The following is a 26946-nucleotide window of genomic DNA, read 5'->3' on the forward strand; positions in this document are numbered from 1 at the left end:
CGGTTGCAACACTGGCAGCTGCGGATGGAGTGGTCGTGCGACTGCGCTCTGTGGACGAGCTTCTGGAGGAGGAGGAGGGGCCAATGCCTACAGCCAACTGTTTCCTAAACCGTGGGCTAGGCAGAACTGTGCCACTATGGCTGTCCCCTATGTACCCTGCATCCACCACATTAACCCAGTGCGCCGTGATAGACACGTAACGTCCCTGGCCATGCCTACTGGTCCATGCATCTGTTGTGAGGTGCACCTTTCTACTGACTGATTGCCTGAGTGCACGGACAATGTGGTCTTTGACATGCTGGTGGAGGGCTAGGATTGCTTTTCTCGCAAAGAAGTTTCGACTGGGTAGGTCATAGCGTGGTACTGCGTAGGCCATCAAGGCTTTGAATGCTTCGCTTTCAACCAACCGGTAGGGCATCATCTCTAACAAGATTAGTCTAGCAATGTGGGCGTTCAAACCCTGTGTACGCCAATGAGAGGATGAGTACATCCTTTTCCTAAGGAGAGTCTCTTGTAGGGTGAGCTGGACTGGAGAGCTGCATATGGTGGAACTAGCGGGGGTGGTGGTGGACATGGCAGACTGAGAGAGGGTTGGTGATGGTATTCTTGCTGTTGGCCTACATACAGTGTTTCCTACCAAGAACCTGGTGATTCCCTGACTGCTTTGGCCTTGCGATGATACCTCCACATTTGCTGCAGGTGGTGTCGTAAACGATGGGCTTACAGTGAGGGAAGGAATGTAGCGTTGCTGACTATCTTCATTGTGAGCGGGTGCAACAACTCTATGGGACGTTTGGTAGTTAGTCCAGGCTGGCAAGTGGATGGTGGTTAAATGTCTACGCATGCAACTTGTTTTTACATTTTTGACATTCTGACCTCTGCTAAAGGTTCTTGAGCATATCTTACAGATCACTTTGCACTGATCATTCGGATCTTGGTTAAAAAATTGCCAGACTTCACCCTTCCTACTATCGAATACAGTCATGGCCAAAAGTATTGACACCCCTGCAATTCTGTCAGATAATGCTCAGTTTCTTCCTGAAAATGATTGCAAACACAAATTATTTGGTATTATTATTTTCATTTAATTTGTCTTAAATGAAAAAACACAAAAGAGAATGAAGCAAAAAGCAAAACATTGATCATTTCACACCAAACTCCAAAAATGGGCCAGACAAAAGTATTGGCACCCTCAGCCTAATACTTGGTTGCACAACCTTTAGCCAAAATAACTGCGACCAACCGCTTCCGGTAACCATCAATGAGTTTCTTACAATGCTCTGCTGGAATTTTAGACAATTCTTCTTTGGTAAACTGCTCCAGGTCCCTGATATTTGAAGGGTGCCTTCTCCAAACTGCCATTTTTAGATCTCTCCACAGGTGTTCTATGGGATTCAGGTCTGGACTCATTGCTGGCCACCTTAGAAGTCTCCAGTGCTTTCTCTCAAACCATTTTCTAGTGCTTTTTGAAGTGTGTTTTGGGTCATTGTCCTGCTGGAATACCCATGACCTCTGAGGGAGACCCAGCTTTCTCACACTGGGCCCTAAATTATGCTGCAAAATTTGTTGGTAATCTTCAGACTTCATAACGTCATGCACACGGTCAAGCAGTCCAGTGCCAGAGGCAGCAAAGCAACCCCAAAACATCAGGGAACCTCCGCCATGTTTGACTGTAGGGACCGTGTTCTTTTCTTTGAATGCCTCTTTTTTTCTCCTGTAAACTCTATGTTGATGCCTTTGCCCAAAAAGCTCTACTTTTGTCTTATCTGACCAGAGAACATTCTTCCAAAACATTTTAGGCTTTTTCAGGTAAGTTTTGGCAAACTCCAGCCTGGCTTTTTTATGTCTCGGGGTAAGAAGTGGGGTCTTCCTGAGTCTCCTATCATACAGCCCCTTTTCTTTCAGATGCCGACAGATAGTACGGGTTGACACTGTTGTACCCTTGGACTGCAGGGCAGCTTGAACTTGTTTGGATGTTAGTCGAGGTTCTTTATCCAACATCCACACAATCTTGCGTTGAAATCTCTTGTCAATTTTTCATTTCCGTCCACATCTAGGGAGGTTAGCCACAGTGCCATGGGCTTTACACTTCTTGATGACACTGCGCACGGTAGACACAGGAACATTCAGGTCTTTGGAGATGGACTTGTAGCCTTGAGATTGCTCATGCTTCCTCACAATTTGGTTTCTCGAGTCCTCAGACAGTTCTTTGGTCTTCTTTATTTTCTCCATGCTCAATGTGGTACACACAAGGACACAGGACAGAGGTTGAGTCAACTTTAATCCATGTCAACTGGCTGCAAGTGTGATTTAGTTTTTGCCAACACCTGTTAGGTGCCAGAGGTAAGTTACAGGTGCTGTTAGTTACACAAATTAGGGAAGCATCACGATTTTTCGAACAGTGCCAATACTTTTGTCCACCCCCTTATTATGTTTGGTGTGGAATTATATCCAATTTGGCTTTAAGACAATTCTTTTTGTGTTTTTTCACTTAAGACAAATTAAATGAAGATAATAATGCCAAATAATTTGTGCTTGCAATCATTTTCAGGAAGAAAATGAGTATTATCTGACAGAATTGCAGGGGTGTCAATACTTTTGGCCATGACTGTACCTTTACTGTAACCGGATGACCACGCTGTCCTACAACTGTTTTTGGTTTTGACACACGTTTTTGCCCAGATACGGGCCTGCCAGATGAAAGCTGTTGCAATGTTGATGCCTGCTGCGGCTCCTCCTCCTCCGCTTCAGAGCTACTGCCAGCGGCACCCTGTTCCCCCAATGGCTGCCAATCGGGGTCAACAACTGGGTCATCTATCACCTCCTCTTCTATGTTCTGTGCACCTTCCTCTGTGTCACCATGTAAGCCGGTGCTATAGCGTTCGGGACGGGGCACCTTAGTCTCATCAGGGTCAGATTCTGGCTCAGTACACTGCGAGGGCAATGTTGTGATCTGAGTCAATGGAACAGCATAATAATCTAGCTGTGGCTGTGCATCTGTGCACTCCATGTTCGATTCATCTTGTAATGGCCTGTTGACAATTTCCCTTTCTAACCCAGACACGGTATGTGTAAAGAGCTCCATGGAGTAACCTGTTGTGTCGCCTGACGCATCCTTCTCTGTTGTTCTGGGTGAAGGACACAAGGAAGCAACTTGTTCCTGACCGGGAGCATCCACTGAAGACGCGCTGCTTTTAAATATTTTACTTTCCGAAGAGGATGCGAAAGAGCTAGAGGCAGAGTCAGCAAGGAAAGCCAAAACTTGTTCCTGCTGCTCCGGCTTTAAAAGCGGTTTTCCTACTCCCAGAAAAGAGAGCGTTCGAGGCCTTGTGTAGTCAGATGATGACGCTGGCTCAACAACTCGAGACTTAGGTGCTATATTGCTTTTACCACAACCACCTGATGCTCCACCACCACTACCATCATTACCAGCTGGCAATGAACGCCCACGGCCACAACCTCTTCCACCAGACTTTCTCATTCATGGAAAAATGTAACCAAACTAACAAACGTTATGTGGTACTGTAAAACCAGTTAGAAGGTGTACGTAAACTTGTGAGTTTAAATCTCCCTTTATAGGTATGTGAGACTGCAGGGAAAATCAGGCCCACTGTATTACACTACACAGTTTCTGTGTCAGAAATTGGCTGACAGATATGCCACAAACAGGACTGACGCAGATGCACTCAGTGGCAATATAAATCTCCCTTTTTTAGGTGTGGGAAAATGCAGGAAAAAATCAAGCCCACTGTTTCACACTACACAGTTTGAGTGGCAGAAAGTGCTTGGCAGATATATAAAAAAATACAAGGGCTGTAGTAGAATTTCAATCTCCCTACAATGATCAAAGGACAAGTATGGTAGCAATAAAAAGGACTGCTGTGCACAAGAGTGTGGACAAAGAAACAAGAGAACTTTGCAGAAAAGAAGGAGCAACAGGATTCTTGCTTTGAAAAAAGCAGTTGGTTTGCACAGCGGCGTACAAACAACAATGCAGCTATCAGGGAGCCTTATAAGCTACAGAGCTGATGCACAGAAATCTAGCCTCCACTGTCCCTGCAAAGAAAAGGTGGTGTTGGACAGTGGAAATCGCTACAGCACAAGCTTTCCTCCCTAACATATCCCTGCTTCAGACGAAGCTACAGCAACCTCTCCCTATGCTCAGATTGGCAGAAGTAAGATGGCGGTCGGCGTGCACGCCCCTTTGTAGCCCCTGTGACGCCGCAGAAAGCAAGCCAATCACTGTAATGCCCTACTCTAAGATGGTGGGGACTGAGACCTATGTCATCACGCTGCCCACACTCTGCATCCACCTTCATTGGCTGAGAAATGGCGCTGAACCCGTCATATGAAACGCGACTTTGGCGTGAAGATCGCGTACCGCATGGCCGATCCCACACTGGGATCGGGTCGGGTTTCATGAAACCTGACTTTGCCGAAAGTCGGCGACTTATGAAATTGGCCGATCCGTTTCGCTCAACCCTAGTAAAGAACCCTTTCCTATTTAGACACCAGATTCACATACCCTCCACAATTACTGAATGTCCCCTTTTTCTTTGTAAGGTTTTTGAAAGGAATAAGCCACGTGTCAATCCTTTGTACTGACTACACAGATATTTATGCATATAAATGAGATCTCATCTGTGAAACATTTTACTAAGCTAAAAAGCCCAACTTTTACAAATTTCTCATCATATGAGAGGTCTGCCATGCCATGTAATAATCTAGTTGCTCACCTTTGAACTGACTCTACACTACTGTTCAAAAGTTTAGGGTCACTTAGAAGTTTCCTTATTTTTGAAAGAAAAGCAGTTTTTTTCAATGAAGCTAACATTAAATGATTCAGAAATACACTCTATGCATTGTTAATGTGGTAAAAGACTAGTCTAGCTGCAAACGTCTGGTTTGTAATGCAATATCTTCATAGCTGTATAGAGGCCCATTTCCAACAACCATCACTCCAGTGTTCCTATGGTACTTTGTGTTTCCTAACTGTGTGAGAAGGCTAATGGATGGTTAGAATGACCTTCAAAACCCTGGTGCAAGTATGTTAGCACAGCTGAAAACAGTTTGGCTGATTAGAGAACCTATTAACCTGACCTTACTTTGAGATAGTTGAGAATCTGGAGCATTACATTTGTTGGTTCCATTAAGCTCTCAAAGTGGCCAGAAAAAAGAACTTTCAAGTGAAACTCGACAGTCTATTCTTGTTCTTAGAAATGAAGGCTATTCCATGCAAGAAATTGCCAAGAAACTGAAGATTTCCTACAACAGTGTGTACTACTCCCTTCAGAGGAGAGCATAAACAGACTCTAACCAGAGTAGAAAGAGAAGTGGGAGGCCCCACTGGACAACTGAGCAACAAGACAAGTACATTAGAGTCTGTAGTTTGAGAAATAGACGCCTCACAGGTTTTCAACTGGCAGCTTCATTAAATAGTACACGCAAAATGCCAGTGTCAACGTCTACAGTGAAGAGGCGATTCCAGGATGCTGGCCTTCAGGGCAGAGTGGCAAAGAAAGAGGCATATCTGAGACTGGCTAATGAAAGGAAAAGATTAATATGGGCAAAAGAACACAGATATTGAACAGAGTAAGATTGGAAAAAAGTATTATGGACAGATGAATCCAAGTTTAAGGTGTTTGGATCTCGCAGAAGAACATTTGTGAGATACAGAACAACTGAAAAGATGCTGGAAGAGTACCTGACGCCATCTGTCAAGCATGGTGGAGATAATGTGATGGTCTGGGGTTGCATTGGTGCTGGTAAAGTGGGAGATTTGTACAAGTTAAAAGGGATATTGAATAAGGAAGGCTATCACTCCATTTTGCAACGCAATGCCAATTTCATCCTACAACAGTACAATGACCCAAAGCACACCTCCAAATTATGCAAGAACTGTTTAGGGATGAAGCAGGCAGCTGGTATTCTATCTGCAATGGAATGGCCAGGGTAGACACCAGATCTCAGCCCCATTGAGCTGTTGTGGGACCAGCTTGACGGTATGGTGCGCAAAAAGTGCCCATTAAGCCAAACCAGCTTGTGGGAGGGGCTTCTAGAAACATGGGGTGAAATTTCTCCTGATTACCTCAGCAAATTAACTGCTAGAATGCCTACAATGTCTACAATGCTGTAATTGCTGCAAAGGGAGCATTTTTTAACGAAAGCAAAGTTTGAAGGAGAAAATTACTATTTCAAATAAAAATCTTTTTTCTTTAACCTTGTCAATGTCTGGACTAGATTTTAAATTCATTTGGCAACTCATTTGATTAATAAAAGTATGAGTTTTCATGGAAAACACAAAATTGTCTGGGTGACCCTAAACTTTTGAAAGTAGTGTAACTTCCCAATATCTTTTTTACATTTTGGAGCCCGAAACTGGATCCCATAATCAAGGTGAGTCCTTATGAGGGATTATTATACACTAGATTGTGGCCCGATTCTAACGCATCGGGTATTCTAGAATATGCATGTCCCCGTAGTATATGGACAATGATGATTCCAGAATTCGCGGCAGACTGTGTCCGTCGCTGATTGATCGAGGCAACCTTTATGACATCATCGTCGCCATGGCAACCATTATGACATCATCGTCGCTGTGCCCGTTGCTGATTGGTCGAGGCCTGGCGGCCTCGACCAATCAGAGACGCGGGATGTCTACGTCCTTTATGACATCGTCGTCGCTGTGCCCGTCGCTGATTGGTCGAGGCCTGGCGGCCTCGACCAATCAGAGACGCTGGATTTCTACGTCGATACTGTGCCCGTCGCTGATTGGTCGAGGCCTGGCGGCATCGACCAATCAGGGACGTGGGATTTCCAGGACAGACAGACAGACAGACAGAAAGACAGACAGACAGACAGACAGACGGAAAAACCCTTAGACAATTATATATAGAGATTTGGATCACAGGATTTTAAATCTCTTTTGATGCATCTTAAAATGTTGTTTGCTTTTGCAGCTGCTGCCTGACAATGAGTGCTGCTGCTCAGCTTACTTGTAACCAGAATACCCAAGTCCTTCTCCTGTTCGGTAATCCCAAGTAAATTTTCATGTAATGTATATGCAGCAATAGGATTACTCTGTCCTAAGTGCATTACTCTAAATGTATCCTAATTAAAACTTATCCTTAGTGATGAGCGCAAGTGCAAATTGCTTGAGTTTGCCTAGGGTGCTCGGGTATGCACTGAGTATTGAGGGTGCTCGAATGACATGTTCACGTCTCCTCAGTTTATTAGACAGCCACAAAACATGCAGAAATTGCCTTTGTTTGCCAGGCAATTGTCACAGGTGTGTCAGAGGCTGTAGACAGTCGCACTGCCTCTAGCCTGCAAAAGGTTTCAGCGGTTGGCTTTGCAGCCTCCATTCTTCTGACTTTAGGACCCAGTGGCAACCTCCCACAGCTCTAGTTGACACACATGGCCTGGGATGTTTATAACCCCCAGCTTGCTGCTAGAAGTTGTGGTTGATATTTCTATTTCCAGTTGCAGCTTGTAGCTATTGCAGTCAGCTAGCTTCCTCCTTAGTGTTGCTGGAGGATGTCTGTGTTTCTGTCTGAGTCTACTCAAGCTTAGTGCTCCCCCTTGTTTGTGTATTCCATCTGTCTTTAGCGGTAGTGGGGATTGACTAGCACTCATCCTGTCCTTCCCGATGCAGGACTTATTCTTTCTTTTTCTTTATATTTTTTAATATAGCGCTAACATATTCCACAGTGCATTAGAGTTTGCACACATTTTCATCGCTGTCCCCGATGGGGCTCACAATCTAGAATCCCTATCAGTATGTTTTTGGAATGTGGGAGGAAACCGGAGTACCCGGAGGAAACCCACGCAAACACAGAGAGAACATGCAAACTCCTTGAAGATGTTATCACCAGGGTCAGGCAGGGATTAGGAACCCTGCTCGGCAATAGGGGCATAACCTATATAGGGTTGATTGGGCAGACAGGGTGACATTAAATCTGTCTAGGGGTCTCCACTCCCCCTTTCCTAGTGTTTGTTTCCCTTTCCATTATTCCTTTGTGTTGCACTTCGTCTCCCTTCACTATGCGTGACAGCAATGTCCAAATGTTTTGTTACTGTCTAAAAGCTAGGGGACACGAACATCTCACTCGAGCACCTGTGATACTCAATGCATACCCAAGCACTGTAGGCAAACTTGAGTAACGAGCACTTGCCTTCAACACTACTTATCTTGCAAGTGTTTTCCAATTCAGACATCTTATCCAGATCATTTTGTAACATTAAACAGTTAAGTTCAGTTTTTATTATTCTACATAGTTTCGCGTTATCAGCAAAGACTGACACTTCAATCCCAATCCCATCCACATGATCATTTATAAAGTCATTAAAAAGAATAGGTCCTAACACAGACGCTTGTGGTCCCCACTGCTGACTTTATCCCGATTATAGAATGTACCATTTACAACAACTCTTTGTTTCCTGTCCCTTATTGAATTTTCAATCCATTTGCATATAGTGTCCTCTAGTCCATGCTTCTTGAGATTCAGTATAACGCTGTTGTGTGGCACAGTATAAAATGCCTTTGCAAAGTCCAGGTATACCACATCAGCTGCATGACTAACATCCAGATTTGCCCTTACCTCCTCACAGTAATCCAAAATGTTGGTTAGATAAAATTTATCTTTTATGAAGCTATGCTGGTTGTCAATACTTGTATTTTTCTCTGCAATATACTTGTTACTATTCCTCCTATAATAATAACAATAATAATAATCATCTTTATTTATATAGCGCCAACATATTCCGCAGCACTTTACAGTTTAACATTTTCAAATGCAAGTCATAAGTAACAACGTAAACAATACAATAAATAAGACGACCCTGCTCGTCAGAACTTACAATCAACAATGAGGTGGGGGAGATACAAAGTTCAGGTGTGTATTTACAATGATGTATTAACAATGATGGTCCAGCCATCTTCAGGGGATGGGGGATAGATCGAAGCAGTGAATGGGCTACACACACACAAACACACAAACCTAAAATGACTTGTATTAGGAAGCGTGATAGGCCGCTCTGAATAAATATGTTTTGAGAGCGCGCTTAAAACTATGCAAATTGTGAATGGTCCTAATTTCTTGGGGTAGAGCATTCCAGAAGATTGGTGCAGCATGGTAGAAGTCTTGTAGACGGGAGTGGAAGGTACGGATTAGTGCAGAGGTTAGTCGAAAGTCATTTGCAGAGCGCAGTGGTCGGCTAGGCCGATAGACAGAACTAAGGGAGGAGATGTAAGGGGTGCTGCACTGTGGAGAGTTTTGTGGGTGAGAACAAGTACTTTGAATTGGATCCTATAATGAATGGGCAGCCAGTGTAATGACTGGCGAAGAGTGGCTGCATCTGAATAACGATTAGGCAGATAGATGATCCAGGCTGCTGCATTGAGGAGCAGCAACTGGCGGTGTTGGAGCCCAGGGTAAATACTAGAAACAGAGTGGAGGCAGAGGCGTAATTGGAGCAAGTTTTAAATCTGTAGTAGTGTGAATGTGGATAGAGCAGGAGAAATTGCCGGACAAACAGCAGGGGAGCAGCTGGCGTTACTGAACCCCAATAACACTGGAGCATGTGTTGACAGTGCAGACTGCACTTCTGAGCAGCAACTGGCGGTGTTGGAGCCCAGAAATTACAGGAGAAACAGAGTGTAGGCTGAGACCTAATTGGGGGCAGTTTAACATCTGTAGTAGTGTGAATGTGGAGGGAGCAGGCGAAATTGCTGCACACACAGCAGGGGATCAGCAGACGTTACTGAACCCCAATAACACTGGAGCATGTGTTGACTGTGCAGACGGCACTTCTGAGCAGCAACTGGCGTTGTTGGAGCCCAGGGATTACAGGAGAAACAGAGTGTAGGCTGAGGCCTAATTGGAGGCAGTTTAATATCTGCAGTAGTGTGAATCTGGATGGAGCAGGCAAAATTGCTGCACACACAGCAGGGGATCACCAGACGTTACTGAACCCCAATAACACTGGAGCATGTGTTGACTGTGCAGACGGCACTTCTGAGCAGCAACTGGCGGTGTTGGAGTCTACTGATTACAGGAGAAAAAGAGTGTAGGCTGAGGCCTAATTGGAGGCAGTTTAATATCTGTAGTAGTGTGAATATGGAGGGAGCAGGCGAAATTGCCGCACACACAGCAGGGGATCATTAGACGTTACTGAACCCCAATAACACTGGAGCATGTGTTGACTGTGCAGATGGCACTTTTGAGCAGCAACTGGCAGTGTTGAAGCCCAGGGTCAATGCTAGAAACAGAGTGTAGGCTGAGGCCTAATTGGAGCAAGTTTAATATCTGTTGTAGTGTGAGAGTGGACGGAGCAGGAGAAATGGCCGGATACACAGCAGGGGAGTAGCTGACATTACTGAACCCCAATAACACAGCGGCAAGTATTGACTGTGCAGATGGCATTTCTGAGCAGCAACTGGCAGTGTTGGAGCCCAGGGTCAATGCTGGAAACAGAGTGTAGGCTGAGGCCTAATTGGAGCAAGTTTAATATCTGTTGTAGTGTGAGAGTGGACGGAACAGGAGAAATTGCCACATACACAGCAGGGGAGTAGCAGATATTACTGAACCCCAATAACACTGGAGCACATGTTGACTGTGCAGATGGCACTTCTGAGCAGCAACTGGCGGTGTTGGAGCCCAGGGATTACAGGAGAAACAGAGTGTAGGCTGAGACCTAATTGGGGGCAGTTTAACATCTGTAGTAGTGTGAATGTGGAGGGAGCAGGCGAAATTGCTGCACACACAGCAGGGGATCAGCAGACATTACTGAACCCCAATAACACTGGAGCATGTGTTGACTGTGCAGACGACACTTCTGAGCAGCAACTGGCAGTGTTGGAGCCCAGGGTCAATGCTAGAAACAGAGTGTAGGCTGAGGCCTAATTGGAGCAAGTTTAATATCTACAAAAAAGCTAGAGACCGCGAGTAAAGGAAAAAAAACTGCGAGAAAAGGGAAGGGAATGTCTAAAATCCTGCTGTGAAGAGTCCTACAATGGAGCCATACAACCCCCTAAATCCGTGTAAGCCCCAATGAAAGTACTAGTGTGGTAGCAGAAACATATATAATAGACAATACTATGTCAGACTACATAAACTCCGCAATGGCCCCGACCCTGTGAAAACAGTACCTGTAACCGAGGAGGGCACCGCTGGGTCCAATACAGAGCTGAGCCTGACGCCGCAGGAGAAGTAGTGAGACAATACGTGCAGAGATGCAGTGGGGGTCTGCCGATGTCTGGAGCGAGGCTTCACGTGGTAGTAGCGGGAAGGCTGCGTAGAGCCAGGGAGAGCCCCGGCCGGTGGCATCCCTGGATACGAGCGCAAGGAAGATGGCCGACGGAAAACCTAGCGTGTGACGTCACAGCTGAAAAACTACGGAGCGGCACAAGGGACAAGTTTAGCAACCAACGCGTTTCGAAGGAACAGCGTCCTTCTTCGTCACTACTTTTTGCAAGTTTAATATCTGTTGTAGTGTGAGAGTGGACGGAGCAGGAGAAAGTGCCGGATACACAGCAGGGGAGTAGCTGACGTTACTGAACCCTAATAACACGGCATCAAGTGTTGACTGTGCAGAAGGCACTTCTGAGCGGCAACTGGCAGTGTTGGAGCCCAGGATCAATGCTAGAAACAGAGTGTAGACTGAGGCTTAATTGGAACATGTTTAATATCTGTTGTAGTGTGAGAGTGGATGGAGCAGGAGAAATTGCCGCATACACAGCAGGGGAGTAACTGACGTTACTGAACCCCAATAACAGAGGAGCAAGTGTTGACTGTGCAGATGGCACTTCTGAGCAGCAACTGGCAGTGTTGGAGCCCAGGGTCAATGCTAGAAACAGAGTGTAGGCTGAGGCCTAATTGGAGCAAGTTTAATATCTGTTGTAGTGTGAGAGTGGACGGAGCAGGAGAAATTGCCGGATACACAGCAGGGGAGCAGCTGACGTTACTGTACCGCAATAACATGGCAGACTGTGCAGACGGCACTTCTGAGCAGCAACTGGCGGTGTTGGAGCCCAGGGATTACAGTTCAGGTGGTAGAAACATGAACACAACAGGAGACCTGGATACTGTTGCCAACCAAGTATTTAATCTGGAAGTGGAGTGGCAAATTCCTGCGAGATCCAGGCCTTGTTCATTTTCGGAAAAGTAAGGTGGTCAACGTTATCAGAGGATAGTCGCATGCGACGGTCTGTTAGTACACCACCTGTGGCACTAAAGATGCGTTCCGATAATACACTAGCAGCGGGGCAAGCCAGCACCTCCAATGCATAGTGGCTAAGCTCTGGCCATGTATCCAGCTTAGAGACCCAAAACTTGAAGGGGGAAGAGCTGTGTGGGAGTACACTGAGAGGGCAAGACATGTAGTCTGTCACCATCTGACGGAAACGTTGCCTCCTGCTGACTGTAGCCATCTGTGATGGTGTAGACATTTGTGGCATGCACGCAAAACTTTGCCACATTTGGGCCATACTTGTCTTGCCTTGTGCTAAGGCACTGCTTCTGCTGCCTCTTTTTGCAGAGCTTCCTCCACTGCCTCGACGCACTGAGCTGCTTTGTAAAGCACTAGCAGCACTGCTCTCGGTTGGAATGGAGAACATGATGGAATGCACCAGTGTGTCTAGGTACTCCCGCATTTTACGCTCCCTGTTCAATGGTGTTATGAGGCTTTGTAAGGTGTCCCGGTAGCGAGGATCTAGGAGGGTGTACACCCAATAATCAGTCGTGTTGAGAATGTGGGCGATGTGGCGGTCGTTTCTCAGGCACTGCAGCATGAAATCAACCATGTGCTGCAGAATGCCAACTGGCCAAGAAACGCTGTCCCCTGCTTGAGGCGTCATCTCTGCCTGCTCTGCATCACCCCAACCTCGCTCTACATACTGACTACTAGAGCATTGTGTAAGTCCCTCCTCTGGACTGATGTCTTCCTCCTCCATTGACTCCTCCTCATTCTCCTCACAAAGTGTCCCCTGCCTAGGCCTCGTTGCGCAGACTGTTCAGAAGCAGATGGCATTTGTGACTCCTCATCCTCCACCTCTTCCACAACCTCCTCCCTTAGCGCTTGCAGTGTTTTTTCAAGCAGGCAGATGAGGGGGATAGTCATGCTGACTGGTGCATCATCTGCACTCACCATCCGCATGGAGTCATCGAAGGCACGCAAAGGCTGGCAGATGTCCTTCATAGTGGCCCACTCAGTGGTGGTGAAGTCTGAACGGCACGCAGTGCGACTTTTTTGGGCCTGATGCAGCTGGTACTCTATTACTGCTGTCTGCTGCTCACACAACCTCTCCAACATATGTAACGTTGAATTCCACCTGGTGGGTAGGTCACATATGATGCAATGTTCCGGAAGGCGGAATCGGCGCTGCGTAGCTGCAATGCGCGATCTTGCCATGCTGGAACGCTGCAAGTGAGCGCACTCTATCCGGACCTTGTGCAGCAGTGCATCAAGATCCGGATAGTCAATCAAAAAACTCTGCAAGACCAAGTTGAGCACATGTGCCAGACATGGGATGTGAGTGAGGTTGCCTAGGCCCAGAGCTGCAGATTTCGGCCATTGTCACACACTACCATGCCTGGCTGGAGATTCGCTGGCACAAACCACACGTCGCTCTCCTGCTTGATGGCACTCCAGAGCTCCTGCGCTGTGTGGCTTCGATTCCCCAAAGAAATTAATTTCAATACGGCCTGTTGACGTTTGGCCACAGCTGTGCTCATATCGGTCGCAACAGGTAACCTTTCACGGGTCCGTGTGGAGGCAGACTGTGACGGCTCCTGTAGAGCTGATTCAGAGGAACTGGAGTATGAGGAGGAGTCAATGTGTACAGACTGGATTCCTGCAATCCTTGGAGTTGGCAGAACACGTACAGCGCCACTCTCAAGATCTGTACCCAGCTCCACAACATTTATCCAGTGGGCAGTGAGGGAAAGGTATCATCCCTGTCCATGGTTACTGGTCCACACATCGGTGGTCAGGTGGAACTTGCTACTGACGGCGTTTAGTAGCTCATGTTTAATGTTTCCCTCCACATGCTTTTGCAGGGCAGGGATGGCATTCCTGCTGAAATAAAAGCGGCTGGGCACGTTGTATTGTGGGACTGCCAATCCCATGAAGTTACGGAAGCTGTCAGTCTCCACCAGCCTGAATGACAGCATTTCAAGGACAGTAGTTTTGCAATGCCAGCATTCAGAGCCTGTGCTCGGGGGTGGTTTGCCGAATATGGCTGCCTTTTCTCCCATGCCTGTGCTACCGATGGCTGTAGACTGGCCTGGGAGTGTGAGGATGACAGGGAACGTGGTGCTGTGGGTGGAATTACACTGGGTCTCTGTACAACAGGGCCAGACGTTCTTCCATGGCGATCCTGTGAGGAAGCCAAACCAGCTGTGTGTGAGCTGGAGGAAGAGGCTACAACATGAGCTCAACAGGTGTTAGGTGGCGCTGTAGGTTAGCCTAGGTCTTCAGTGTGTTTTTGTAACTCCACCACGTGCTTTGTCCGCACATGTTTCCACATATTTGTGGTTTTGAGGTTGCTGACACTTTTCCCTCTTTTAACTTTCTGATTACTCAGCTTGCATTTGACAAAGCAAATGTCATCTGCAACTGTGTCAAAAAAGGAGCAGGCACTGCAAGTCTTGGGAGTGCCCTTTTTTGGGTTTTGGAAGAGGCATACTCCTAATGGGTGCCGAAGTGGAGACTACAGGCAACGCAGTCTGCCCCCTCCCTCTCCCTCCTTTTTGGGCCATTTGGGGAATCTCTTCCTCAGAGCAGCTCCCACCACCTTCCTGTACCTCATGCCATGATGGGTCAAAGACCTCATCATCTACACTACCCTCTTCAACAACTGCTTCTCCTGGGTAGTCTCAGCAGCACAGTGCGCACCAGAAAGTGGCACCTGAGTCTCATCATCAGATGCGTACTGAGGTGTGCTGACCGTAGGCACTGGCCCACCCGCCTCTTCAGATTCAGAGAGACAAAGCAGTTGCGCATCATTGCATACTGCCTCTTCTTCCATTTCTCGAATGCTGCTTGGCTGGCCCCCTCTTTTCAAGCCAAGAGATTCAGAGGACCGAAGTAGAGATGGCTCCTGTCCAGGGCTCTCAGACTGCCTGGGCAATTTGCCAGGTGGTGAAGAGAAAGATGGGTGCTCTTCAGTGCTCTGGACCTGAGAGGATGTGGCACTAATTGAAGTCGATGCGTTAGCTGCCATCCATTCCACAACGGCTTCAATTTGTTCATCCCACACCAGTGGGGTACGGCGAGCTCCTACAAAGCTGCGCATAAAGGACTGTTCCCTGGTAAAACTGGTGGAGGGGATGCTGAGTCACTGGTGCCCGCAGCAGGCACAGAATCCCCACATCCTCTCCCTGCAGAAACTCCATGCCCACGACCACGTGCCTTACTCCCTGCCTTCTGAAGTAGACTGCTAAAGATAGGCAGAAAAGTACTAAGGGCTTAGTGTGCTTATTCCTGAACAGCTGCTAACAGGTATAAGAAACACTAATTTTATAAAGTGTGGACTAGACTTTAATATGAGCTAATGTGGCCTACACAACTGTAAAGTGGAGTGTTTGGTGAACTTTATTTAGGTTTTTTTTTTTACAAAAAAAATGGATGTGCCCAAAGATGTCAAACCGATAGTATCAGAAACTTTTTGTAGCTATTACAATGCAGGAAGGTAACCTATAATGCAATAGATGAGGCTCCAAAAAATAGGCTAATACCAATCTGGATGTGGCTGCAGGGCACAAGGCTGCAGAAAGGCTCCTCTATCTACTCCTATATAGTGCACGCAATCTAGCTGGATACGGATGGAAACACACCACTAATAGGAGAAATCAGGAAAAATGGGCTGCACTAATGAAAAAAAGGACAATGTACGAGGCAGTGACACACGCTGAGCGGACTACAACCAGATGTGGCTGCAGAACACAATGCAGCGAGAGCTGCACTCACACAGACAGACCTTGCAGACAGCCGTCAATGGCGCTGAGACTGCAGAAAAGCTCCTCTATCTACTCCTATATAGTGTTTGCACACTATCTAGCTGGACACGGATGGAAACACACTAATAGGAGAAATCAGGAAAAATGTGCAGCAGCACAAATGTAAAAAAGGACAATGCAACAGTATGAGGAAGTGAAGCACGCTGAGGGAACTACAACCAGATGTGGCTGCAGAACACACTGCAGCATGATCTGCACTCACACACAGAGAGATCTTGCAGACAGCCGTGAACAGCGCTGCAAGGCAAATAAAAGGTTCTCACACAGCGGTTGCTACAGTAGCCTGGGTAAAGCACAATGAAGCAAATCACTATCTCAAACTGTCCCTCAGTCAGAACAGCAGCGTCCTATCCCTAACTGAATTCACAGCAGAGTGAACCCAAAATGGCGGCGGCGGCTTTTATAGTGCATCATGACATCATTTCAGCAGCCAATCACAGCCATGCCATTAGTTACATGCCTAACATGCATAACAGGATGTGCCCACACTTCTTAGGATTCCTCATTGGCTGAATTAAATCAAACTGGCTCATAGCATTATGGGATTATTCCGGTATTTGATATTGCAAAAGTATCGGAACCCCGATACCGCGAATATAGGCCGATATCCGATATTGGCAGTATCGGAATGCTCAACACTAGTTCACACGTGTCAGTGTGTCTGGAAGCAGTGAGTGACAGTTTAGCCATCCAATCTATAACAGGGGCGTGCTGAGCTGTAGATATGGTGATGGACAGCTCAGCCATCCAATAGGAGGCTGGGAGGGTGCTAAGCTGTTAGTATGATGAGTGAAAGTTCAGCTGTCCAATTAGGGCCAGGGCATATACCTACTATATGGGTGATTTCCTATCTATTTAGGTGGTTTGATGTTTCCAATTAGTGCCAGCTGTAGCTTAGCTCAAATGGTGTGCACTTGCTATGTTCTCTGTGTTCCTGTATTTAATCTTTGTTATCGACTTTGGACCTTGCCTTTGACATCTGTTTGCTTTGTTTTTTGGTCATGATCCTCTACCTTCCCGGAATTTTAATCTCAAACTTTATCCTGACTATATCTTTGCTTTACCTGTTAGTATTGTCATGGTTCCACTCCTTAGGGTGTCTGGGATGCAGTTACTGACAGCTCAGCCATCCAATCTGGTACAGGGCCGTGCTGAAGCTGTCAGTACTTTGAAGGACAGCATGACCATCCAGTCTGGTTTAGGGGCGTGCTGAGCTGTCAGTGTGTTTATCAACAGCTCGACTAACCAATCTGTGACTGGGAGGCATCGACTGTCTCAGGTGTTCACTATCTCGGGATATTTTCATGCCTACTTAACTGAGCAGCTTCTCCCAGACCACTTCCAGATGTACAGTCATCTTCTGAGATTTGTGCTTTGTGCTCTCCTGTGCCTTGAGTTCTATATGTTTGATCTGTTGCCTGAACCTTGGACTTTGTTCTGTCCATCTGCCTGTTTAACCCCTTCAGCTCTGACCCGTTATCCTCCCTCTAACCTTGGAATGTTACCTGACTACGCTTTTGTCTCTTCCTTCTGTTTTTGATGTACCATCCTGGCTTCTGACCTTGGACTCCCTGACCACTCTGACTCACGGCTTAGCCATGAGAAGTGACTAGCGTCACATGTATATGACGAGCCCTATTGGCACCTGATCCCGAGCCTCTTGACTACCCAAGCCTCACAGCTTGTCCGTGAGTATTGACTAGCATCCCAATGCTTTGCAGGTCATCTCTTAGATTGTCCTCAAATATTCTGCATACCACCTATGTAAAACCTACCAGATGGTTGTTGCCTGGATCCACCTCTTTACCTTTCTTAATTATCGGTACTACATTGGCTATCCTCCAATCTTTTGACATTGGCTCTGTTACAAGAGAGTCTTAAAAGATAAGATACAGTGGTCGGTCAATTACTGAGCTGAATTCCCTCAATATTTGTGGATGAACGACATCTGGCCTGGATGCTTTGTCATATTTCATTTGCTCAAACACAGCTGTACTTATTCTTGTGTGAATGAAGTTATATTGGTGATGAACTTTGATTTCTGCCTTTCTGAATGATACCTGGCACTGGCAGTTCATCAGTTCATCCATCTGTGAACATAGATGAAAAGTGTATGTTTAATATCTTAGCCTTCTCTTTATCCCCTATAAATATATGATTATGTTTTAAGGGGCTAATGCCATCAGATTTTTTTTTCTTTTAACTCCTTAACCACCTGAGCTTTTTTCGGTTTGGGTTTTTGTTTTTCGCTCCCCTCCTTCCCTGAGCCATAACTTTTTAATTTTCCATTCAATATGGCCATGTGAGGGCTTATTTTTTCCTAGGACGAGTTGTACTTTTGAACCATATCATTGGTTTTACCATATCGTGTACTAGAAAACAGGAAAAAAAATTCCAAGTGCGGTTAAATTGCAAAATAAAGTGAAATCCCACACTTAATTTTTCTTCTGCTTTTTGCTAGGTTCACTAAATGCTAAAACTGACCTGCAATTATGATTCTTCAGGTCATTACGAGTTCATAGACACCAAAAATGGTCTAGGTTCTTTTTTATCTAAGTGGTGAAAAAAATTTCCAAACTTTGCTAAAAAAAATAAAAAAAATACCCAATACCAAAACCCATAGCGTCTGTTTTCCATGATCTAGGGTTGGGTAAGGGCTTATTTTTTGTATGCCCTGCTGATGTTTTTAATGATATAATTTTGTCGCGGCGACCAAAAAAACATAATTCTAGGGTTTTGACTTTTTTTATCGCTACGCTGTTTAGAAAGCGGCGATACCAAATATGTGTAAGTTTGATTTTTTTTTTATTGTTTTATTTTGAATGGGGCAAACGGAGGGTGATTTAAACTTTAATATTTTTACATTTAAACATTTCTTTTTTACTTTTGGCATGCTTCAATAGTCTCTATAGGAGGCTAGAAGCTGCCACAACTTGATCGGCTCTGCTACAAAGAGGCGATGCTCAGATTGACTCTATGTAGCAGAATTACTGCATTGCTATCAGCGCCGACCACAGGGTGGCACTCATAGCAATCTGGCATCAACAACCATAGAGATCTCAAGGAGACCTCTGGATGTTATGCCAACGAACCGACGACCCCCGATCACCGGAGTCAGCGGTGCGCGTATTTCAGGCTCGATGGCTGGAAGCGCGTGTTAAATGCCGCTGTGAAAAGTTGACAGCGGCATTTATCTAGTTAAAAGGCGTGGGTGGACTGTGATTTCACCCGCGCCTATTGTGGGCTCATAGCTGTTCAAAACAGCTGACATGTCCCAGCTTTGATGCGGGCTCACTGCCGGAGTCCGCATCAAAGCGGGGGACACTGCCATTGGATGTACTATTCCGTCTGATGGCAGTAAGGGGTTAAGTATTTATTTACATATATACAAATTTTGATGATTTATTTTATACTCATTGGTGACTTCTTTCTCTGTAGCTAATTCCTCAGCGTGATTTCTTTTTCACATTTCTTATTTCTTATTTCTATGCTCCTGAAATGCTATTTCTGATTTTCTGATTTCTCTGCCTTCAAGATTTTAAATGCCTTTTGGCTTTGTCATATTTTACTTTGTCCTGACCTATTTAATGTTTTTTTTTTATTCCTGGATATTTTATTACCAGAGGGTATAAGCTTTCCACTGTATTCTAGTAATGTATCTTTAAAAATATCTCATTAATGTTCACTATACCCATTGTGTGTGTATGTGTGCATATGTCAGTGTGTTTGTCTGTGTATGTATATGTGTATGTGTCTGTGTGACTGTCTATATGTGTCTGTATGTGTGCTTTATGCTCTGTCGATGAATGTTATGCACACTATATACTTATGATTGTTATCTATCTGTCATTGGATTCCATAAATGTCTGTTACATGTAGGTCCTATAATTCCCCTTTTAAAGGAGCCTGTCAGCACAAAATGACTTTTTGATACCAAGCACGTGCAAGAGAGGCAAAACAGTTTAATGTATATTCCCACCTAAGGAGTTTGTATGTTCTCCCCGTGTTTGCGTGGGTTTCCTCTCGGTACTCCGGTTTCCTCCCACACTCCAAAGACATACTGATAGGGAACCTAGATTGTGAGCCCCATCGGGGACAGCGATGATAATGTGTCCAAACTGTAAAGCGCTGCGGAATATGTTGGCACTATACAAATAAAAGACTATTATTATTATTACTTGTTCTCCATCTATCTAGACCACATCTTTCTTGATTGTCAGCAGGAGAAAGACAGACAAAGGCAGGGATTGATGGAAACCAAGTAGGTGGGAAGAGTAACTAAACAGTTTGGCCACGCCAAGGGTGCACCAAGTGCCTGTTCTTTGGTTCTGACAGTCATTTTGTGTTGACAAACTCCTTTTAATAGCAAAAAGATTTCATTCTCACCTTTGGAATTCACTGTATGGCCCCATCATGTCCGCCAGGCCCATAATTATCATGTCATGACTTCATCGCTTTTGATTTGACTTGCAAATGGCAATGCAAAATACTGACGCCCCCTGAGGAAGTGTTTACAAAACGCGCGTCGGGGTGTAGGAATGGATACACCGACATCAGGCACTATGAAAGTAATCAAATGCTCACTTTGTAGTTTGGTAATTGAGTTTAATGGTGCCAATTTATATTGGGTATTGAATCGCTCATTATACATGCTTTTATAGCAATAAACACGCTAGTCTGGCCCCAGTATTAGAGCACCTGCTTTTACCAAAGGATTTGTACTAGGTAATACCGCCCTGTTTTCAAGTAATTAGCTGGATGGGCAGGTCCTTCTAGTGAGACGTATGATGTTTTCAAGTGTATAATTTTTTGATATTCCATGATATCTTTGTTCCTTTACATCGGAGGTTTTTTCTGCTTTATAGTAGTATTTTATCGTGTAAATTATTTAATAAAATATCATTATATGAATTTATTGGAGTCCATTGTGTTTATAGTCTTTTTCATGGCATAAAAGGCTTGTTTTGGATTTGAATATTATTATTACTTGTTCTCCATCTATCTAGACCACATCTTTCTTGATTGTCAGCAGGAGAAAGACAGACAAAGGCAGGGATTGATGGAAACCAAGTAGGTGGGAAGAGTAACTAAACAGTTTGGCCACGCCAAGGGTGCACCAAGTGCCTGTTCTTTGGTTCCGACAGTCATTTTCTGTTGACAAACTCCTTTTAATAGCAAAAAGATTTTATTCTCACCTGTATAACCCCATCATGTCCACCAGGCCCATAATTATCATGTTATGACTGGTGGTCATGACTTCATCTCTTTTGATTTGACTTGCAAATGACAATGCAAAATACTGACCAAAATCCTGTCCTCTAAAAGTAGCTCCATGATTTCCCATGATAATATATACTGTATGTAGGTGCAGGACAATGCTGACAACTCTCGGTATGCTGCGGTAACATTAGGGGTTTTAGACATAAGAAGATTAAGGGGAAAAAAAAAAGCTTACTGCGCCCAGAGCAACTCATAATGACTCTGAGATGCAAACCCATTAAAGCACTGTTATTTGACATGGTTTATATTGTAATTCTTTTTCTCACTTAATCTTATTGTTTGTGTGAGAGAAAATATGGCTTTATACTTCTCAGATGTACTTAAAATTAGCATGTATAATAAATTCCGACAGTTTTTTTTTTTGTTTTTTTGTACAATATTTTCTAGGAAGAATTAAACTTGCCATGACAACAAAAAAAAAATAGAATAAAACTCAAGATCTTTAAACCTCATGCTACTGTATATCCTACGTGTAAGACAGAGATATAACACAAAGTTCTGCCGTAATTAACATTTAACATTGCAAATTACATTTTGAGTAAATGTAAAAATATTTTGCATTACTTATTTTGTACCAATACAGAGTTATAATGTTATGTTTTTATTTGTATCTGCAGCTGCTTTGAGGTTCTTCTTACTGGCTGATGAAAAATTAATTAAAAAACATAAAACTTCTAAAATTCCCTTCTGTTCTAGTTTTATGAACTAAAATCAAAATAAACTTTTAGATCAAATACTATAAGTTTTGGACTTAAAAAAAGGCTAAACTCTGTTTACAAAATTTTCACAAAAAAACAGGCATTACATAACCCAAAATGACTTGCTTTCACCTCCGACATCCATAGTTGATTTCGAAAGCCAGATTTGGGGCTCTGATCCATGAGCGTATGAATCAGACCAGGGCTATCCAATGTTTTATCGGATAGCACTCACACGGATTCAGCATTGCATCAGTACAGAGCCAGCTGTCAGTCAGTGTAAGGAGCGGGGTTCCAGCCACCACTCACTATGTACTGAAAGGAGACGGAAGCCGTGCCTATATAACTGAAAGCCGGAGGGTGCTGGCAGGAATAAAGTTTATTTTCTTCTGGGGGCCAGGTTTTCAGTTTTTCAGTGCATCGGCTGCATAGTTTTAGAGCATTATTAATTTACAGATTAACCCCATATTTTCAGATCAATAGCATTTTGGCACATGACAGGTTCCCTTTATATAACAGGTTCCTTATATAACTGAAAGCCGGAGGCTGCTGGTTCCTCCTGGAAGCCACACTTTCAGTACGGTAGCAGCACAGTTTTAGAATGCCATTAAGCTGGAGATTAACCTCATTTCTGCAGGTTAATAGCGTTTTGATGGTATGTGACCACTGTCCACATAGTGTGGCAGACATTTACGTGTTACATCTGCTGTGGTAGGCCTATCCTCTGACAGAAGATTCAATTTCTTATGATTTGTTGATTATATATTTATATTACATCTGTCTTCTACTAGCTGTCACTGATATAGTTGATCATGAAATCTTTTTCCAGCTGTGGCAGATTGTTCCATGTATTTTTTGGTTGCCTGATCACTTGGTTTTCTAGAGATTTTTGAGACAATTGTTTTTATTGACGTATTAAGTGAAAGCTACATTTTATTATTATTTTGCATTACCAGAGTGGCACAGGAGTAATGCAATTGCAGGAATGGGGGTTTTCAGCAGACCCCGTGATAACATATCAACAAATCTGCAGCCCACGATAGTGTCACATAGAGACAGTGGGCACCTCCTTAGACCGCTCACATTAAATGCCACGGTCAGAGATTGACCATGGCATTTAAGGAGTAAACAGCAGTGAGCAGAGCGCGACTCCACCTGTGGCTGTTAGAGGCAAATGCTGACTGAATAACACAACCATTGTCAGCCTGAAAGTATGCATGCTCAGTAAGATTGTATCAAAGAAGGGGAACCTGACATTGGAAGTACTTGTACTTGCAATATCGGGAAGAGTTTAATCCTGACCTAATCTTTAACTGCATTGGGTAAAATTTACAGCTTGCAAGGACCCGCCACTATGCTTGATGCCGGCAGACCCTCCACTGTTGCCGGCAGACACTCATTATTGCACCACTCTTCAGCCCTTTGGCAAAAAACCTCCTTCTGTTGCAGCCAAATGTTTCACATTTTGTCTCATCAGTCCAGAGCACCAGCTGACATTTTTCTGCAGCTCAGTTGCCATGTTTTCATGATTGAGTCACTTGACCTTGTTTCCATACTGAAAGTATGGTTTTTTGATCACAATTCTTTCATGAAGACCACTTCTAGCCAGACGTCTCCAGACTGTTGATGGATCCCACTGGTTGGTGCCAGTTCTTTTAAGGGGAATCAAGCATGCTGTGTGTTTCATCTTCTGGACAAAGTTTCCTGCATCTACAATCCTCAACATTGCTTATTCCTTAATTCCTCTTCAAAACAGCTTCAACTGCATAACTGATCCTGACTGGACTCCTCCTCACACCCTGCGACTACGAATATTTTGACCCTAGTTCTACACCAGATAACATTTCTGACTTTTTTAAGTATACCTAACAGAATTGATGATGATCTGAAGACAAAAGCCAGTCACATCAAATATTGATTTGATTTTTATTTTTTATTTGTTCTTTCACTTTGCATTGTGTTAACTGGTAACAGTAAGCTATCAACACTTCTATTTTGGAGAGCATTCTTACTGTCACAAGTGTGTCACATCCTCCTGGGAGACTTGGGATTGGTTGATCATTACGTATTGGGAATCACAGGTCTTCAATTTAGCCTGTGTGTTTTGCTCCTCATATTAAATAGACTTTGTTTCCTTTAGCGCTGAAGAGGTTAACGACTCTTTGTATGCTGGTTGGAGACATGTAGCTCCATCGCACAACTGCATCTGACTTTCTAATTTTCTCCCCCTATAAAACCTGGCCAGACCTTTTTATCCCTGCCTGTGAAAGTTTACTTCCTGGCTCGCTCGAGTTGGTGTGCTGATCTTTTGAGTTTGTAGTTGCTGCTGGAGATTGTTGTATACTATTTTTGGGTGAATGCTCCCTCCATTATCCTATTCCATTCCGTTAGTACATTCCTACCCTTCCCTATATTCCTCACTACCATTGATGAGTGATTTTGCGCATCAGTTGCTTTTTGTTATGCCTGTTTGTCTTACGTGTTTATACACTAAGATAACCGTCCCAGGCCTCCGGGGGAGTGGAAGGGGACAGCTTAGGGCATATCAGGAGCATAGTAAGGTCAGAGACTCGGGCCACTCTACCATCAAGAGTACCCCCGGTACAGGGATAGATACGGTCCCAGTTCCCGAGACAGTTTGAGGCCACCCTTTGTTACTGAAGACCTTCACAGTGTGACACTTAGAGACAATTCTTCCGCACCGGCATAAAACTTTGGCAAGGTAATGTATAATATTGAATATATATACTGCCAGAGAGAGGGACAGCCTATATAAATATATATATATATATATATATATATATATATATATATATATATTCATACTTGGAACACTTAGTCGTTTAACTGGTATTTGACATGAGAGTAAAAGCCTGGATGTCTATGGGCAATGTTACAATAATGTTACGTGTCCAGGAATGGTAAAATCAGTGAGCATATCTTCGAGAACAGAGAAAATAATGTTTACTTGTCATGCCAAAGACATTTCTCTTGCCAGCGAGCTGCCTGCAATGTTTTGATGGTGGAATCTCTTTGGTGTGAAACAGGAACTATTTTCCCTATGTAAAGCCTAATGTAATCCAGGCAGGGCACACCAAAGACTTTCAGACAGTTTAACATTACAACTACCGATCTAGTCTTGGCTTATTCATCATTTAAAGTGTCATTCCAAAACTCACATAATACAAGGACATAGATTCCGGGTTTTTTGAGCATATAAAAGTGTTATCAACAATTTAAAGAATATATTAAATAACTTCTTGATATAATGTATCAAATCCTTCCCACAATTGGTTGTACAACCCAAGTTTCTGTAAGACGCATTCAAATAAGCTCTGCTCTAAGAAGGAGGGAAAACTTTTTCTAGTGTAGCCACCCTATAGTTAGGTCAATGTGGGACCATGTAACTAGTCCTATAACAAGACTAAAGCCCACCATACATATTAGATGGCTGTCGCTCTCATTAGGCCAAGTGCTCCACTGTTCTCTATGAAAGAGCCTTCGCGAGTCATGGCTGGCATCGGGTTATCTCCTGGAGAACAAAGCGATCAGCAGTCCAAACCTCGATATGAATGATTGACATTTCCCCCTCCTCCAGGAATCAGTTGATCAGTGCCCACATACACATTAGACTGTTATCCAAGCCTGTTGATTTCAGGTGGTTCAGCTGACATTAGCCTAAAGTTTAATACTAGAGTCTTCTGAAAAAGGAAAAACACCAGCAGACAGCTATTAGTGGATGATATCCTCTTATCAATGCAAAGCAGGGCACTGGTTGGCAAGATGGGAGGGTTTGACGTAAGTGTCGGTGGACTGTTTCTGCTTGTGAAGATCCCAAAGAAACTGGCTTTAACTGATATGGAAGCATCTGTATCTCCAAATGATGGCAGATGGGTCTCCTTTATTTGGAAGGAGAGCTAATTTGTATGCCATTTTCCCAGGTTGCATTGTCTGGCATGTAAGTCTTCCTTTACCAGCTGGTGTTTTCGGTAAGCAGAAGCAGTACTTTCTGAGACCTTTGTAAGACCCAAGCTGGGTAAATGTTTTGCTACTCTATCTCTATCTCTATGAATATTCTTTTCTGCTCGCCACTAAGCCCTCTCCAATGTTTTTCCTGTGCATCTCCCAATATTCTGTAACTCACCATCTCAGCACTTCAGGTTCTCCTCCACGATTATTACTTTTTTTTAAAATGTAACCTAAACTCACCTTTTTAGGAAAGAATACAACCTTTAATAACCCTGTTGACTACCTGAGCTGCTTAACCCATGCCTTTTAGATTGTAAGTCCACCAGGGTCCTCCCTCCTTCTGTACCAGTCTGACACTGTTAGTTAATGATAATACATCTTATGTACATAAATAGGGATGCAAAAGGTAGACTACCAGTAATTTTAGGTTATACAAAAGTGTAGTCTTCCACCCGCTTCCATTTTAAAGATACTTTTGTAGGGTATAGTATGAACTCTTTGTTTGAATTGCTCCTTTTTTCAATGAGGGGAGATGGTTTAACTTGAATTAAAAGTGTGGATTAGATTGAACCAGAAGTATGGAAATGGAAAGTTTAGTCACAACAGTCTTTGTGGCATGCGGGACTTAGAATTGGTGGAATTATGCCTCAGATCTTTAGGAGAGGGATTAATTAAGGTTCTTGCCTCCCCACTTGACGAAAAAATGAATAAAAGTCCAGCATTAGCCTTAGAGATAATGAGAAGGCTACGGTCCATGTTTGGTTGACCAGCCTCAGAGCCACCATTTATTGACTATAAGTAAAAGAAAGTTGTGCTTGGCTTGACTGTCATCTTCAAGGACCTCCACTCAATGGGTTGCTTTTCCTTAGAAATCTTTATATATAATTGTCTAAGGGTTTTTCCGTCTGTCTGTCTGTCTGTCTGTCTGTCCTGGAAATCCCGCGTCTCTGATTGGTCGAGGCCGCCCGGCCTCGACCAAT

General features: G+C 44.1%; 1 long non-coding RNA gene across 1 annotated transcript in view; it reads right to left on the reverse strand.

Annotated features, from left to right (window-relative positions):
- The window catches only part of LOC138673937 (uncharacterized), a 51807-nt gene that overhangs the window by 17441 nt on the left and 7420 nt on the right, over nt 1-26946 (reverse strand). The window lies entirely within an intron of this gene.

This window comes from Ranitomeya imitator, chromosome 4 (genome assembly GCF_032444005.1).
Source record: "Ranitomeya imitator isolate aRanImi1 chromosome 4, aRanImi1.pri, whole genome shotgun sequence".
Classification (NCBI taxonomy): domain Eukaryota; kingdom Metazoa; phylum Chordata; class Amphibia; order Anura; family Dendrobatidae; genus Ranitomeya; species Ranitomeya imitator.